Below are 6,349 nucleotides of genomic sequence, written 5' to 3' on the forward strand. Positions count from 1 at the left end.
TTCTGTCAAATTTGTTGTCTAACATGAAGTTTTGTTGCTTAATTTGTAAAATCATAACCTAATTTGATGTTTAATAGGCTTTTCCTTGATCAGTCCTTATAATCCAAGATATTCGCTTATCCAAGCTTCTGCCGGCCCGTTTAGCTTGGATTAGTGAGACTCTACTGTATATCTAGGGCTTATTTTTGAAATAGGGCTTATATTTCGAGCATCCTCAGAAATGCTGAAAAATCATTGATAGTGGTAGTGAAGGGTTCTTTGTCCTGAAAAGAGGCCTGGTTTTTGTCGCCGCCATGCCTTACCCCAACCAGCCCACCGTCCGCATCATGGAGCTCAGTAACAAGAATGTCAAGTTCATCGTGAAGAACACGGACTTGGCAGGAGATAATTCCATCAGGAGAGTGTTCATTGCTGAAGTTCCCATCATCACTACAGACTGAGTATAGATAGATGCCAACTTCTGTCCTCCATGATGAGTTCATTGCACATAGGTTAGGTCTGATCCCACTTACCAGTGATGATGATGTTGATAAACTGCAATATTCCAGGGACTATATCTGTGATGAGTTTTGTCCTGAGTGCTCAGTAGCGTTCACATTGGACATCCGGTGCAACAAAGACCAGACCCACCATGTCACATCCCGTTATCTCATCTCCAACAACCCTCGAGTTATACCAGTGACCTCCCAAAGCAGAGATAATGATCCCAATGACTACGCAGAGCAAGATGACATCCTCATTGGGAAGGAGCGGAGGCTTCGGCCCTACGCTAAGAAGGGCTTTGGCAAGGAGCACGCCAAGTGGAATCCCACCACAGGTGACTTTTGAATACAACCTGGACATTGCCCTGCGTCACACCATCTACCCGAAGCCAGAGGAATGGCCAAAAAGTGAATACTCTGAAATTGACAAAGATAATCCAAATGGAAAACTGGAAAATCATACGTCTTATTTTCGGGGTAGGTCTTATTTTGGGGAAAACAGGGTAGGAAAAGAGGGAGACTACATTCCAGATGGATGGACTCAATCAATGAAGCCATGGCTGACCTGGGTCTGCAAGACCTAGGCAAAGATGTTGAGATAGGCTCACTTGGAAGTCTCTCATTCATAGCATTGCCATAAATTGACTTGATGGCTGTTGGTTAACCACAAACTCAAAGTTATTTTCCTTACATTCTCTGGGCTAAGGTAAAGGTTTCCCCTGACGTTAAGGCCAGTCGTGTCCAACTCTGGGGGTTGGTGCTCATCTTCATTTCTAAGCCGAAGAGCTGGCGTTGTCCGTAGACACTTCCAAGGTCATGTAGCCAGCATGACTGCATGGAGCATCATTACCTTCCCGCCTATTGATCTACTCACATTTGCATGTTTTCGAATTGCTAGGTTGGCAGGAGCTGGGGCTAACAGCGGGCGCTCACTCCACTCCCCAGATTCAAACCTGTGACCTTTTGGTCCACAAGTTCAGCAGCTCAGCGCTTTAACACACTGCGCCACCGTGTCCCCCATTCTCTGGGCTAGGAACACCAAAAAGTCAATGCACAAAGCATTTCATCTTATTTTTGAGAACTATCTATGCAAATTCACAATTTCTTCATGAATCCTATGGGAAAAATAGGACATTAAATAGGAATGTGTGGAAACATGGCAGTAAAACCATTGTTGGCATTCATGTGTGCATAAAACATTACATATGGAGACACACCTGGGATACCTAAGTATGGGCCTAATATAAAGCAGACTCTTGGGATGCATAAGGAATGATTCAATTTGGGTCAAATCAATCTTTTGTGTAAGGAAAATCCAAACAAGATTTAGAGCTTCTTTAATGTATCCCCTAATGAGGAGGAGGGGATTGTGAACCAGCCAAAGCTTCACTCATTAAACTGTCAATTTTGCACTTCTAAAAAAATTAACTGGGGTACCAGCTGTGATGAGCTCATGAATGTTAATGGCTTGAAGTCAATCATGGAAAAGGACATTGAAATTATTCCTGATTTTCATGCGTTGATCTGAAGTCATAAATAGAACCCAAATTGTGTGTGAAAAATAGAGACGGACACATTCATGTAGTTCACATTCATATACTTCCTCTTTGGCCCACATTCAATTCCTTCTGTGCTTCTGTAGTTTAATAAATAATAAAAAAAACACACTTTAGTGCAGACATTCCAAAATTTCCAAAAGTTTATTTCTATATTTTTATTAAACGATGGTGGGAATGGAATTCATGATTTTCCACTTTCACTGTGAAGAAATGCTTCTTTTAATTTGTTCCTAATTTTCTGTCACTAAGCCCTTGATCCAACATCTCTTAACATAGATGAAGTATCCCAATGTGAGGTATATGTCTTCCTAGACTTACTAAAGAGCTCTTGAGACACCCATCCTGTGCAGCAAGCAGTCAGGTTTGAAGAAGCATTTGCAGGCAGGATTAGTGTTATAGCTCAGCCATCAGGATCTGGCCCTCCACAGGAGATGGAGTGGGACTCAGAGGCTGATTTGGATTTTGAGCCTCTCTGGGATTTGGATCAGAGCCCAATATCTTTGCAGGTGCCTGAAGTTGTGCTTCCAGAGGAACAGCTATAATTGGGGAACATTCCGATGTTCAAGGCTGGATTCACCAGATGGAGTTGTGATAGGGGAGGATGTGTCCTTTTATCGCAGACAATCTATCTCACAGGATAGGAGTCAAAGGGAAGTGCTGAGAAGAAGTAAACATTTGGCTCTCAAGCGCTGTAATGAATAAACTTTCCCATGTGAAGCTGTGATTGCCCTGGATCTCATTGAGCGGTAGCCTTGAAGTTTCCTTAAAGGGACCTCGCTCCTTGTTTACATTGCGGTGTCAATATTGCCATTCTTGGGAGAAGCATCTCCGTTCCTGTATCTTGATCCTTGCCTTGTTCCCGTGCTGTTTCTAGGATACCCAGTTGGAGTTCGTGCCTTGTTACTTGTGAGTAGACCTCGCCTTGTTACTCCAGTTTCCCTGCTTTCCAAGGAATACCTTCCAGGTGGATTACAGTTGTTTTGCTGTGTCTTGTCCCTGACTCCTGCAACTCCTGTCTGCTTACTGACATTGATTCTTCGTTGTAACTCTTGAGTTCTGTTTGTGGATTATAACTTTGAAAGACTTTGAAGACCTATCTTTTGAACTATTGTGGGCATTATATTATGGACTACTGAATCTATTGACTCTTCCCGCTGTTTGCTTGTGTGTGTGTGTGTGTGTGTGTGTATCCCTCAATAAACTGCTTTGCTTGTACGCCTGGCCCCAGTGTGGTTTTCAGAGTGCTCACGTACCTTTGGGGTGCAACAATTGGAGAAGCCTACCACCAGAAGCGTAAGGGTCACTGAAGCACTGAGATGCTTGGAAGATTCAAGGATTTCAGCACTGATGTCATCATTCTGTGTCTGGCCATTGGGAGATAACCAGATGCTTCTCTGATCTTGCATGATTGCCATGAAGCATTTAATGTTGTAAGCAATAAAGGGGCTGTGGTGGTGCTGAACTGCTGACCTGAAGGTTGGCAGTTTGAATCCGCAGGACAGGGTGAGGTCCCGCTGTTAGCCCTAGCTCCTGCCAACCTAGCAGTTTGAAAACATGCAAATGTGGGGAGATAAATAGGTACTAGGTTGTTGTGTGTTTTCCAGGCTGTATTCTCTCCTGACGTTTCGGCCACATCTATGGCAGGCACCCTCAGAGGTTGTGAGGTATATATAAAGTAAAGACTTTCTGTATGTATTTCAGATTTCAAAAATACGTAGTATGATTTTACATAGGATTTGTGCTACATTAGAACAGTAAAGACAAATATCACTTAAGTAAAATAAACAATAAATATTAAATAACAAAAAAAGAAAAGGTGTAAACACTAAATTAATTTGGGAATCTGCTATTGCAACACATCCAATGAAGTGGTTTAAAACCAGTATAAAAAAGATTAGGAATACATGAAACTCCCTCCAAAAGTAAGTTTGAGAACTGGTCCAAGAGTCCAGAAGAGCCTTGACTCCCACAACCTCACAACCTCTGAGGATGCCTGCCATAGATGTGGGCGAAACGTCAGGAGAGAATACTTCTGGAACATGGCCATACAAACACACAACAACCCAGTGATTCTGGCCATTAAAGCTTTCAACAACACATTAAATGGGTACCAACCCCTTTAGCATCCCCTGAAAGGACGTCCATATTTGCAAGGGATACTTATTTACACGCATAGAGTTCCCTAACACAATTCCAGCCACTTTTTCTTTGCAAGATTTTGGGTTCTCCTATTACAAGTTAAGGAAAAAACGTCCAGGAAACTGGTTTTGGTTGTTGGAAGAACCTGAACAAGATGTGAGATCTTATGCTAAGGGAAGTTTATCTTCCAAAAGGAAACGATGGAAACTAAGTCCAGCACATGTTCTACTTGAGTAAGGCGGAGTTATAAATAAATACATAAATGAATAAGTAATGGCACTTATAAAATGACACAGTTAATACACAAATGGATAGAGAAATCTTCTACCATCAAACACCAGATTTATGAAGCACATCTTGTTAAATTTTACAGTGAAACTTCCGTTATTGTCCAGATTGGTTTCTGACTTGCTTTCTTTCTTTTTTTGCCACTGCTGTTTTTTAACAGACCTAATTTGAAAGGCCTCTATTGTAATAAAACTGTGTTTTTTGTTTGTCTGCCCAGTAATAACATTTTCTGAAGGATGAAATGTGTTTTATGGTTAACTTCATTAATAAGATTCTGGTTACAGCGTGAAAGGCATTCATTTTAATGGGACAGACCCTTTTGTGGAACAATTGTATCAAATCACTCTTTCAAGTAGAATTTTTTACTGGCTACCTACAAGTAAAGCTGAGGAAGGTTACTGCCTAGCAAATTATCACTATGACTGTAGTAAACCTCAGTCTGGTTTAATTATTCTACACACTGATGAAAGCTTAATTAGAAGTCTTGGGGGACAGGAGATGAACTGTCATCCTACTAAAAGCTAGATAAAAAAGCAGATGTTAAATCTTGATGCTTTCTCCCCTGATTTTAATAAATAACATGAAACCTGCCTTTTGAGGACACCTGAATTTTGATCATCAAAACATGTTAGAAAATAACTGCAACCACACACCTCTCTTTGCAACCTTCTCTCTGGAGATAGGTTAGCTATTGTTATGAAACAAACACAGCTGTATTCACATCAGATGCCTATATAGCAGAGAATTTGATTCCATATATTATGAGTAATAGTACACCACCATGAAAGAGTATGTTAAGTGCATGTTAAACTTCACAGAGAAATGGTCTTAAGTGGTTTCTTTAAAAGTTTATAAAACTCCTTACACTATCTGTGATAATAGTAACAAATGATGAATTCTTTGTAGATCTTGCCCACTGGAGAATCCATGCAGTTTGACACCACTTACCTGCCATGGCTCAATGCTATGGTATCCTGGGAGCTTTACAAGGTTTTTGCCTTCTCTATCAAAAATGGCTGGTACCTCGCCAAACTAAAAATACCAGGAGTCCATAGCACTGAACCACGGCAAGTAAAGTGGTGTCAAACTCCATGAATTCTATAATGTGGATCCCCTAAGTCTGTTCCAGGTTTGAGCCTGAAATTGAAAGGAGCTGTCCAAAGTCCTGAGCCTGATTTTTGCTGTGTAACAATTTGTTAATACTAGGCTTGGGCCTGAATGAGTTTGAACAAAATTGATTTGTAATATTCAGTGGTCCACTTTGTATAATCTCTGAAAATAGAATGGGGAGGAGGGAGCTGAAAAGCTGACCAAAACGGATTAAGGGAGCCAGATTTATTTACTACCAGAGAGGATGGAGTTAAGTTTGCAATATACCTGAGGCAGGGGTCTGCTGTGGGGCTCCTGGAGAAGATGGGATCATTGCAGTGTCTTTTTCTCCCTCCCTTGGCAGCAGCAGCATTTATCCATTCCTTTTTGGAAAGTTTCCTAGGTTCCTCTTCCAGAGAGGGCCCTGTTGAGAACTCACTTTCCCAGCAGCACTTGCATGGGACGGGCATTGAAAAGTCTCTGAGCTCCTCTCAGAGCATGATGGGAGTTGTTTTTCTCTCTCTCTCAGCCAGTAAAAATCCTGGTTGTGTCCATGCTCTGATTGGTGGAGAATGGGCACAACCAGTGACTACAGTTCCCAAAACCCTCTCTTGCGGTTTGTCTTATTTTTAAAAAATCATGCTAAAAACTTAAAATAATTTTAAAAAACCAGTAGATTGTTGAATTGTTTTGAAACTTGGCAGGCTCACAGGTGTAAATGGAGTCTAAAACTGAGATAAGTTTCAAGAAGATAGTCCTTAAAATGACTGTTGATTGAGCCTGAATAATCAG

General features: G+C 41.2%; 1 pseudogene; it reads left to right on the forward strand.

Moving 5' to 3' along the window:
- The first annotated feature begins 207 nt into the window (after positions 1 to 207).
- LOC100553066 (DNA-directed RNA polymerase II subunit RPB3-like) lies at positions 208 to 1,066 on the forward strand (annotated as a pseudogene).
- Positions 1,067 to 6,349: the final 5,283 nt, after the last annotated feature.

The sequence above is a fragment of the Anolis carolinensis genome, unplaced genomic scaffold, assembly GCF_035594765.1.
Source record: "Anolis carolinensis isolate JA03-04 unplaced genomic scaffold, rAnoCar3.1.pri scaffold_12, whole genome shotgun sequence".
NCBI classification, from domain to species: Eukaryota; Metazoa; Chordata; class Lepidosauria; order Squamata; family Dactyloidae; genus Anolis; species Anolis carolinensis.